The 12,258-nt window shown below is 38.6% G+C and overlaps 1 protein-coding gene across 3 annotated transcripts in view; it reads left to right on the top strand.

The window, feature by feature from the left end:
• Window positions 1-26: 26 nt before the first annotated feature.
• RALYL (RALY RNA binding protein like) overlaps window positions 27-12,258 on the top strand; it is a 717,576-nt gene continuing 705,344 nt past the window's right edge. The window contains exons 1-2 of one of the 3 annotated variants that reach the window (XM_059723935.1): window positions 27-252; window positions 1,339-1,425. The gene's annotated coding sequence lies outside the window, so the exon portion shown is untranslated. Of the gene's footprint in view, window positions 1,426-12,258 lie in introns of all 3 variants that reach the window. The other 2 variants (XM_019486903.2, XM_059723936.1) reach the window with 2 other exon arrangements.

The raw sequence follows: 12,258 nt of genomic DNA, 5'->3' as shown, positions 1-12,258 counted from the left end.
CGCCGCGCGAGTGAGTCGGGCTCCTCCGGTGGGGTTCACCCCTTCCCCCCCTGCCTGCGAGTCAGCCTGGCTGCCGCGCGTCACGTGCCCGCCGCCTGAGGCAGCGACCGGAGCGAGGGGAGGGGAAAAAATAGAAAGAGGAGGAAAAAAAAAGAAAGAAAAAAAAAAAGAAAAAGCGCCTCATTCCTTCCTCCACCGCCATACTGTATTTTGTAGTAACTCATTTTTATTCCTCCCTTTTACTCCCGCTCGGTGAGTACCTTTCCGCCGGCATTCTTGTCCTCCCTTTTTTCCTTTTTTTTTATTTTTTTTTTTGTCCCGGGTTTTTTTTTCTTCCTTTTTTATTTTTGCTTCTTTTTTTTTCTTCTTCTTCTTCTTCTTCCTCTTTGATTATTGTTTCCAGGGATTTGATCCTTTTTTTGTTTTTCCTGAGGGCAAGTTTTTTGGTTTTTGTTTTTTTTTCCCTAGCATGCGATGGGGGACCAAACTGTGAGCAGACGGTGCTGCCGGGGCTGGGAGTCGGCGGGGATGGCAGGGGCCTGATCCTGGCCGGGAGGACGAGCCCGATAGCGATAAGCGAGACGACTCGCCAGTCCAGAGACGGGCTCTGTCTCTAGCCAGACCTTTCTCATCTCTCTCTCTCTCTTTCTCTCTCTGTCTGTATGCAACTGGTTTTGTGGTGCACAGTATAACCTAGAAAGCATTGCTTTTTTTTCAAACAAAAAAAGAGCAAAAACAAAAGGCATATGTCTTATAACTCCCCTTTTTATTTTTTTGCAGAGGATTTTTTTTTTTTTTAATCCCGGATGGGGTTTGAAATTTTGGTGTTGTTTTTCATCTTCTTGGGGTTTTACTAATATTGTTTGGTGTGTTGCTTTTTTTTTTTTCTTCGGTGGGGAATTGCAAGTGCGTTTTACAAGCCGTGTTTACCAAGAGTTTGTGATCTTGCAAAAAAAAAAAAAATTCAAACCGGGTGCAAGATGCTCGTTTTGTTGCTTTTTGCTGTGGTTTCCCCCTTTTGCCCCTCGGTGCAGTCAGCAACGTTTTTTCCCCCTTCCTTCTTCTTCTGCTTTTGATGCCCGTTTATAACGTGAAACTTTTCTTGCAGCTCGTGGCAGTTGATCCTTTTTAAATACTTTTTTTTCCTCCTCCTTAAAACCAACCCAAAGAGAGAGAGAAAAAAAAAAAAATCCAAGCCAATGATGGTTTACTTTTGCACATTTGACTTCTTCATTCTTTTACCTGCGTAATCTTATAATGCTTGTGATTGCCATGATGATGATGCTGGTGCTAGATAGATACATATATACCAATAAATACATTTTCAAATGGTGGCAGTGGAAGGTTTTCCTGGAGAATGAAGTGCGGTTTGGTTTCCTTGTCAACGGAAGATGAAGTGAACAACTGAGCATCTCCCCAGTGCAGGTACATCTCCTTGGAGGCGTTTCCACTCTTTGTAAATTATATTACGAGATTTTTTTTGTAATATATATATATCAATCTCTCCGGATTCGCAGCTAAAGGTATTCCCGCAGTAGAAGGAAGATGAAACTAAATCCCTGTCTGCCGCCTGATCGCGTGGATGCTTGCAAAATATTGCACTGATTGAGCTCAGGTCGGTTGAAGCTGCGAGTGGTGGTTTCTCTACTGTACTGTGTAGCAGGGTGGCTGGGGGGGCCACGACCCGCAATGAAACCTGGTGGTGAGAGGGGACACTTCGAGGGCTTAAAAATAAGAGGAGTGGATTGCGAGTAGGAAATATGATGTGTGTGGGGGTGTAGAAAATGCCCACTACAAAGTCTTAGGTGGCTGGGAGAGAAGCAGCAGAACAGGAGCCCTGCGAGAGGCTGGCTCATTGCCAGACATACTCCATATCCTGAAGGAGATTTCCAACTTCTGTTCCTCCTATTCAGGAATGATCAAGGCAGCAGATCGGCTCTTGTCAGGCTTGGCTCATTGGGATGGAGATTAATTAGGAGCCGATCTTTGTTTTCAGGTGTTTCGTTTTGTTTGGATGATTATTAATGTTACTTGCCTGCCAGGGATGGGAAACGGTGACTTCGCGTGACGGTCACTGAGAGTTCAGGATTGGGGAAGAAACTGTTACTTCCTATTAAGAGTATGTAACTGTTTTGCAGTGCCTAAGACGCTCCCTGATTTAGAGGCAGGGTATTGGATCACTAAAATACGATTTGGAGAGATTTTTCCAAGTGAGAGGTGTGGTGATTTCCTTCTTCCCTTCCAAGGAAGTGATTCGTTAAAGTTGAAGTACTGATTGTTTCAATCTGCAGTGTTCTCTGTGTTTACTTTTATGCTGATGGGACTGTTTAAAGCATTTGTGTGTAGACAATTTTCAGAGATTTATAACACCCTTCTAAAAATATACTCTGCATTCAGCCATAACAAGGAAATTATCTTCTGAGAAACAGTTTACCTCCCTCCCTCCCCAGATGTAAGCAAACCTTTTGTCAGTTTTGAATTGATGGGAATACAGGGGCATTTGGAAGCTAAAGGCTTCAGATACTGTATTCTTCTAACTACTTTGCTCTTTGAAATTGGGAAGTTTGTATACCAAGTGTGATGCACAGTCATTTTGCTGAGTATGTGGAGCAACAAAATCCACTGACCTCGGCTATCTCTGTAGAAATGTAGTGATTATACAGGGATGGTATCCTTTTTCCACAAAAGTGTAATAAACATACTTAGTAAAAAGATGTACTTTGCATGCATGGCATCTGCATTGACATGATGGACTGACTACCTTTGACAATATATTGAGCTAATAATCCATGTTTCAAGAAGCCACTATCTAGATATTTATCTGATAGATGATGATGATTTCTTTGGAGTACTTACAATCTGTTGGTGCAATAATCACATTTAAGAAGTTTCAGACTGCTTATATTTTCATAATGGAGATGGAGAGAAATACATGAATATAAATAGTGATCAGAATGCTATCTTCTGTTGCTTCCTTTTCTTTTTAAATTACAGGGGTTTTTTTCTTGAAACTGAGGAGAGTGGACAGTTAGCCAGACATTTTTAGTATTGTGTAGATGTTTAAACAAATACATTAGGCAAGCAGTTTCCAGCTGACTTCCCTTTGGTCCATGGCTTGTCTTGCCTTTTTTCAATGTTGCAGGTGTGTTGTATGAGTAATTTGGATAGTAGATAGTTGCTGACTCTAAGCCAAATCTTGCTCACTTTATCTTGGCTTGAAGTCCAAGATAATAAGTGTTAGACTTGCACTACTCTTGGGCACCTTTTTATACGTTCATGAGTCAGGAGTTTATATGTACATTTATATGAACTTTTCCATGTGTACAAGTTGGGGTTAAATTATTTTGCATATACAACTTGACTGTTTCCAAGGCAGCCTATGTGTTTTTAAAAATTTGGGCCACCAGGCCTTATTTTATAAGGAGAACACTATTTAACTCTCTACATCCTGCAGTGTCTTGATAGGATTTGAGTTACAAAAGGTTTGTCAGCTTCAACATGGAATTTCCAAGCGTGTACTGCTTTGTCATAAATGAAGTTTTTTGAAATCACATTTGAAAAGCCAGAAGCTTTGTCCATAACTAGGGGTTGCCTTTTTGTGGGTTTTAGGATAATGAATTATATAAGTATTACACTGGAAATGACTAAAATGCCTACCTGCTGAATTGGGGTATTATTTTTACTACAGCATTTGCTGCATTCTGTATGTATAAAAAAAGAAAACCACTGAGTGGGAAATCATTGTGTTTCTGTAGTAAATTTTACTTTTGTGAATGATAAGTGTCCAGATTTTAATAGTGTCTTTGTATTTTAAATTCTACTTCTGATCAAGAGAAGTGAGCAAGTTAATATGCTTGTACAGAGATCTCTAAACTGAAAGCCCTGGAAAGTAACTGTTTTTCCATTAAATATTCAGTCCTTGCTAACAGCTGGATGAAAGTCTGACAAATGAGTGCCCTGACTACGAGGTACTAAATGCCCTCACTCAAAAAAAAGTCGTAAACAAGCAAGACACAGGATATTAAGCACCCTAGTGTCCCCAAAGAGATGATGAAAGGGACTCTCAGCCTTTTCTGATATAAGAACTCAGGATTGGAAAGGACCTCAAGGGTCATCAGATCTAGTCCCCTGCTACACCATGCCATATAATTCTGTTAAAAAATCCATCAGTCTCCACCTTAAAATTGTTTGTCCTTACTGTTTATGTTGGAAAATTGTTCCTGAATCTCCTGACTCTGGTGGCTAGAAACCTTTTACTAATTTCCAGCCATTTTTTTTTTCCTGGCCAGTTATGCCCATTTGTTCTTGTGCCAACATTATACTTATAGTCTGTTCTCCCTCCCCAGTCTTTGTCCCACTGATGTATTTCTAGAAAACAATCATATCCCTTCACAGCCTTAATTTTGATAGGCAAGATACATCACTTGCCTGGCCAGTACAGTGTAGAGAAGCCATCCAGACAAGCTAGCTTGGTACCAGACAGATGCATTCAGGCGGCTCTTCTTCTAGGGTAATTAACCATTTTTCCTAGTTGCAAAGATGGTCATATTATTTTTTTAACTCAGACTGGATTTGATATCACTATATGGCACTACACTGTTTACCATAGACAAACCCTTAGTTGTTTTGCATGAGAGGCTCTCTGTTCTGCTGATAATCACACTGACTCTTCTTTAGATCTTTTCTAGTTTGAATTAATCTTTCTTGAACAGATGCTCTCTTATAAATATATTTGGGGGCAAACACAAAGGGGGAGGGAGACCTTTTTTACACTAAATGGTAACATCCCAAGTGGGAGTTTTTTCCTTGTTTGTCATACAAACTAGCCATGGCCACTGGGCTGCTGACAGATGTGGAAAAAAAATCACTTTACTGGAAGAAGCAGCACATTAGTTCAATGGTGCTCTGCAGCATCTGTATAGATCAGGTGCTTCAGCTGGGCTTTTTGGTGCTTTTATCTAAAGCTGATTCAATCAACTACTGGCTATTAGCCAGTACATGTTAATAGTGTCCTTCTGATTAGAATCAATGTGAAAGTTTGTTACAGTATATTTGAGAACTTTTTTTTTCTAATTTAGGGTTCTTTTCTCCCAAGGTGCTTATTTTCTAGCTTTTCATTCTTTTAAAGCATTACCCTAAAACCAGTACGTTGTATCAGCCATTAACAGTGTCCTTCTGCCTCAAAGCAAAATGTCTTCCATTTTATTCAGTCCTACATTCTAAAAGTTCACAAAGTGAAGAGAATAAGGCTATTTAAATTGTGTCTAACTTAAAGGACCTAATTCAGCCCTCATATGCATTGGCCTCAATAGGAGATGTACTTCTCTGCCCAGGGATACAGCTGATTCCTTTATGTTTTTAATGACTGTTGATATTTCTGAAACTAGGCTGAAAATCTCCTATTTCTTGATGGAAAACTATGATACATGTGACCCTGGCAATATAGGAGCCTAATGGAATACAGAAACAGCTTCTATCTTGATTTAACCTAGTCCTAACTGGTAAAAGAAAACAAAACATACAATCATGAACATTATGGCAGAAACTTGTTCAGTGCTGACATTCTTTTACTAATTTTGCACAACCACTAAAGTAAGCTAGTTTCCTTGGTTTAGGATCACTGTTTTGTTCTTTTAGTTGTTAATCTGTAGGCAATGTAAAGAACATTTCTTTCAGTGTGTCCGGAGAGAGACCAAAAAATGTCAACAATGAGATCTTAGAATATATTCACTGTGATAAATGCTTATTGCTATACAACACTTCTTCCTGCTGAGGCAGAATTAAATGAGCTTAGTTTATCTATGAGAAAGTTCAGCACCACTGTTTTGTGCATGGAAGGACTTGTGGATGAAGTAGCATCTACAGTGGGAAATTTTTAAAATCATTGAGAATTTACCAAAGAAATCAAAAGCATCAGAGGAAAAAGAGGAGCAAGAATGGTGAAAGGTTGAGAGGGAGCTATTTTATAGACTTTAGTCTTGGGATGGCTACCATCTTTATAAAAGACCTGAGTAAAGGATGGACATTCCTTGTTTACTGCTTAGTGAATCTGTAAATAGCTAATTGCTCAGAACAGGACTGCCCTTATCCTGCAGCTGTTCAATTCACATGAGTAGCATTTGCATGAATAGCAGGCAAGTAGTGAATTGTGTTACTGGAGTACATAAAGTTACTCACATGTGGAGGTTTTTTTGCAAGATTGAACAATAGATAAGGTAATATTGCACACTACAGGTACTGGAAAACATTTATTGTATGAGACATCAAAATATAAGTTGATATTATAGTGAGTTTCTAAATAAAGTTGCTCTGCTTGATATTATTTGTTTATTCGCCACAGCTTTTCTAGAATTGTTTGCTTGCTTTTTGCCTGGAAAGGTCATTAATGCTACTCTCTCTTTTGTTGAACACGGCCTAAATTCAATTATTTTTCAACAGATGTACCTTTTTGACAAATCTAATTACTTTTAGTCTAGAAACAGTTCTAGTATTATTTCAAATTTGTCTACCTTTTTTTTTAATATTTCCTCATACCTTAATACAAAGGGTCATTGTATTTCATCATGACTTTCTTTCTTTTCAAAAATGTCACTTTAGTTTCAATAATGTCCTTAAACTTTTGGAAGCACATAGACATTGATCTGGGTCAGTTTTCTGAGAAGCTTTATCTTTACATAATTGCATGTGTTTTCCTGGCTATATAAATCATCTGCCAACAATTAAAACAAATAATCAACGTGATCCTTCATTTACTAAGCAAATTTCAGGTCGGTAGATAAGAATGTTTTTTTTGTTATCACTGATAGTATGGTACAGTAACATATATATACATATCAGGTGAACTGATTTCAGTCTGATTTGGAACTAATATTAAAATAACACTCAGCTACTTTGTCAACATTTTTGCTGCTAGAGACTGGCAATATTTATCAAATGTACTGAGACATCTGGACCAACATGAACCATTTGCAAACAGAAGACACTGAGGGTCAGATATCCTATACCAGTGGTCTGTTAGATATTTCAGGGGACCTACATGCTTAAGTGTGATTCTGTTTTACTTGAGTCCAGCAAAACAATTAATCTAAGTGAGTTTGACTCCTCACTATATTTTTGTGACTCGGTCTTTATAGTAAGATGATGTGTTACAAAAGTAGATGTATTACTGGATTTTTAGGACTTAATCAGAGTGGCATAGAATTGCACTTATGTACCTAAGTCCACTTAGGTGCCTAATAGGCAGAATAAAAATTGGCCCCAGATGACAAAGGCAAGTGGAAAAACTGTACAGCCTTTAGTCCATGTGGTTTCATCGAGTGATAGAAACTTCTGTTACCTACAGCAAGCTATCTTCTGTTACCTAGCCTCCATCTTTGGAACATGCAGAGATCTGTGGGAAGTATGGAATAGACTTTAGGTTGCCAAAGAAGTTCAGGTCATTCCAATAGAAAGCCTCTTTGGCTGTTTTGCATTTTAGACCCATCATAATAATAGCTTGGCTTTCTACATTACCTGCTTTAAGAACCATTCTGTCTTTGCACTTCAGTGCCTAGCACAGGAGGCTCTGACCTGGTTGAAATCTAAGGGTTACTATGATAAAAGTTATAATTTCTATTCTGACTTGGCCACAAATCTTGCTGCTAAGGGATTTAAAGGGGTGGAGGTAGAACTCATACCAATTAATGCTGACAGAGGCCTCATCATGAGGATGATAGTACATGAAGTAGCTACCATTCCCCAGGCTCTTTTCTCTAACTATCCAGACATGACCATTTCCCCAGTCTGTGGAGGCCTGGTTAAGCTATTTTTACATTGATGGACTTTTCCAGATGGTGGGAGGGACTGCTGTCACTCATTTCTACTTCCACTGAATTTTACTCAGAAGTAAGGGATGAGTCAGTGCAGTGATCTCAGTACAGCTGACACTTTGCATTAGCAAAAGTGAGGTCCTCAGAGAAAAATGGTCACAGCTCTTGGCAAGCAACAGATGAAAAAAAGGCAGCGTAGGCTGTTGCTACTATCTGAGGATTAAGGAACAATACCATATCCAATGTGACCTTGATACTAATGACCAGTCTGGGTGAAAGGCAAGCCCCAATGTGCAAACATATTATATACCAACATTTTTCATATAGTTGAATTATTCTGTTAGATTTATCGACATCTCTATTAGTGGAGGCCCTGAGCTTGAATTGTGTGTGGGGTCAATATAAAGAAAATAATTGGGCAAAATCAAATATTAGTGGGAATTACTAAAGCAAGTCTGAATTTTGTCTGTAGAGTGGGTATATCATCTCATTGACACCTGAGGCAAAAATGTGTGTCAAGTTTCTGCTAGGAGCTTCACATAGATATTCAATTTCAGATGTATTAAATGAAAGAGAAAACTTGCAAACTCCCAAAAGATAGCAGCGTTATGCTTTGCAGATATCCAGTGCACAGTATATGGTATTTTTATGTTGCTTTAAAGTGTTTAGATTTACACAAATGATTTGGTGAATACCATTATGATCCTTTTTAAGTGCATGATTTGATATAGCGCTCTTTAGTGCTTAGAATTTTAAATTGCTTGTACCAATGCATAATAAATGCTCTTTTTTTCTTAGCTATAGCAATGAACTCAATCTAGAACAAAATTGAGTTTGATAAAGCTGTTTCTAAAAGACTTGGCAGTCACACAGGGCCTGATCCAAAGATACACTGAGCACTAGCATCCCTCATTAAACTTAATGAGAGTTGGGGTTATACATTGTCTCTTGAGATGAAGGAATTGATATATATCGGTGGTTCTAAACCTTCTTTTGACTCAAGGTACCCTTCATTAGACTCAAGGCACCCCTTGGAAAAGGCTAGCTCTTTGCTTTCACTCATTTTTGACTACAGAAAAATAATAGAGACATTCATTTTTCTGTTACAAAAAACTCAGAAAAGCCACAACAGGGCAGAATTATTTTAACACCGTGGATTCCCATTTGAAATTTTGGGATTATCTCATGAATCATAACACCTAAATTTTAACAGTGCGTGGCACCCTGCGGCACCCTTGAAATGATCTCAAGCAACCCAGGGTGCCATAGCACCCTGGATGAGAATTACTGTTGTATAGTAATTGGAGCATGATGCCTGCCCCATACCCTCTCTGTAATATGAAATTCAGTGGTAATATTGAACGAGTATTTTTGTCTGAAATGTAAGGTTTCTGAAAATGTTCTTTGCCAACAGTCACCGTAGATGCTGTGTACTACTATAGAGTTACCCTGTATGTACAACTAAAAATAAAATCTATGTAGGAAACTATGAAAGGCTACCTTGTATTATGTTTTAGTTGCCCTCAGATATATCATCCTTACAGGCCCTATTTCCCATAGATCTTGTGGGAAACATTAAGATTCAATCCTACATTTAGAATATTACTAGTTAAGCCAATTTTCCTCCATTGTCTAAATTGGATAAAATTAGTTCTGCCTCTTAACATGGTGGGGAAGGAAAGAGGAATAATTCTTACTATTGATTCTGTTTTCCTTTTGCATGCAAAACTCCAGATTCAGTGTGAGTTCTGTAGATGTGACGGTTGAAAATTGTCTCTATGGAGGATAGTGCCCCATGATTGCATGCATATGAAGCTTATAAACAAAAGAAGTTACATGCAATGAAAAAAAGGCTTTATCATTTTTTAATGTTACCTTGTTTTTTCATGGGGGGGGGGGGGGGGGGATAATTTTTCAGGTAACTGGAGGCTGCTGCTATTATTTTTTTAAAGTAGTGCACCTACCCCATTTTCAGAATAGCACAGTGATCTAACTTGTCAGGATTTGGATCCCAGTTTTCTGGGTGAAGTACAAAAAATATATGATATGGAGGTATGAAGATATGGAGTATAAACATAGCCCTATTAAAAAAGCAGTAAAGGGTGCTGGTAAAAAAACAAAAAAAAAGAAAAAGAAAAATTGCAAAACCTTTTAATTGAGAATTTTTTTTTGACAATTTAAAATTTTACTTTCAATGTCTTTTCTGCAAAATGTAATTACTTAAATATTTTGATTGAAAACTGCAGTGTGTTCCACACCCATTAGCGTATGTCAGAGGCTTTATAGTGTGGATATAAAAGGTCTGCTAGCATGGAACTTACTTCAGAGACCTGGGAAAATAAGTGAAGTGCAATGAATATGAGGAGATGATTCATGCATGTACAGTTTGCATACTCAAATATTCATTCACAATCTTTTTGTATTGTACTTATGCGTAGACTAAGTAAGTGCCAATAATACCCATATACTTCTCAGTGGTGTCCTTAATCCTTATTATTTTTAATATATTTGTTAAAATGTTTATAGTGATCGCAGCAGAGATGGGTTTTAGGAGAGATTTGAATGAGAACAGGCATTACGAGTTTTAGGTGTATAAGGCCATAGTAAACAGTGTGAATTGGTATGTCTGAAGCTTGATGTGTCCAATATTTGAAAATATACATGGAAGGTGTTCTTGTGTGCACGCGCACACACGTTTTCTATAAGAGAGGCCTGAGTTCTGTAAGAGAGGCCATCCATAGATAGACAGACAGATGAAAAGTTATCAGAACTGAATTTTTACTCCCTCACACTAGATAATTTTATAGGTGTGTTTGAAATATCATAGACTCAGTAAATAAGTATAAATCAGGTCCTAGAAAAATATTGCCTAGTAATATCATTTGGCTCAGAGGGTAGCAATGGCTCAATGTCTGGTTAGTAGCCAGTATCAAACGGAGTGCCCCAGGGATCGGTACTGGGTCTGGTTTTTTTCAATGTCTTCATCAATGACCTGGAAGCTGGCATGACACCAAGCTGGGAGGAGTAGTAGATATGCTGGAGGGTAGGTCTAGGATTCAGAGTGACCTAGACAAACTGGAGGATTGGGCCAAAAGACATTTCATGAAGTTCAACAAGGACAAGTGCAAAGTCCTGCAGTTAGGACAGAACAATCCAATGCACCAGTACAGGCTCAGGGCTGACTGGCTGGGCAGCAGCTCTGCAGAAAAGGACCTGGGGGTTACAGTAGACAATAAGCTGAATATGGGCCAGCAGTGTGCCCTTGTTGCAAAGAAAACTAATGGTATACTTGGCTGCATTAGAAGGAGTGTTTCTAACAGGTCAAGGAAGTGATTATTCCCTTCTATTCAGCACTGGTGAGGCCACATCTGGAGTACTGTGTTCAAATTTGGGTCACCCACTACAGAAAGGTTGTGGATAAATTGTAGAGAGTCCAGTGAAGGGTAACAGAAATGGTGAGGGGACTGAGGCACATGACTTGAGAGGACAGGCTGAGGGAACTTGGCTTATCTAGTCTAGAGAAGAAAAAACTGAAAGGGGCTTCAATAACCTTCAACTACCTGATGGGTGGTTCAGAAGAGGATGGAGCTAGACTGTTCTCAGTGGTGGCAGATGACAAAACAAGGAGCAATGTCTCAAGTTGCAGCAAGGGAAGTTTAGGTTAGAAATTAGGAAGAATTTTCTCACAAGGAGGAAACACTGGAACAGGTTACCTAGAGAGGTGGTGGAATCTCCATCCTTGGAGGTTTTTAAGACCCAGCTAGACAAAGCTTTGGCTTGGATGATCTAGTTGGGGCTGGTCCTGTTTTGAGCAGGGGCTTGGACTAGATGACCTCCTGAGGTCCTTCCAACCCTTATTTTCTATGATTCTGTGATCTCCAAGTCCATTGTTAAGTGTTTGATTTCCGTCAGTGCCCAATGGGGTATCATGGATATGCTTTTGGCATGATACAGTGGCATTGACATTAGTGCCTTGTATAATTTGATGTTATCATCAATTTCAGTACTATATGAATTAAATCAATTGCCGATAGTTGAAAGAACTGATAAACAGTAAGATGACATGTGACGAATAATACACTCTTATAACTCAGATTAGAAACAATCCTGTTTGACTGTTGCTATACGGGTGTTTGCAAAATTCAGCGTAAGATTTTGGACGAAGAAGATATATAGCTATGTTTATAAAGAGCTTTATATATTGGCTGAATGCAAATTTTTGTACGGTACCTGGGCTAGTCACATTTTTCAACTGACAGGACAGTGTAATTTTAAACTATACCAAAAGCAGAATCCAAGCTAATAAAATGTGTAATGCAGTATGATATGAATGAGCACAAAACAAGATCTGGTGTGTGTTCATTCCCAAAATAGCATTGTGTTACTCATATCATAAAAACATGATATAAGCAATGTGCTCTAACAGCCACATTAAAGTAGCCTGCATTGA

The sequence above is a fragment of the Alligator mississippiensis genome, chromosome 3 (assembly GCF_030867095.1).
Source record: "Alligator mississippiensis isolate rAllMis1 chromosome 3, rAllMis1, whole genome shotgun sequence".
Lineage (NCBI taxonomy): Eukaryota > Metazoa > Chordata > Crocodylia > Alligatoridae > Alligator > Alligator mississippiensis.
This window is presented reverse-complemented; position numbering and strand designations above follow the sequence as displayed.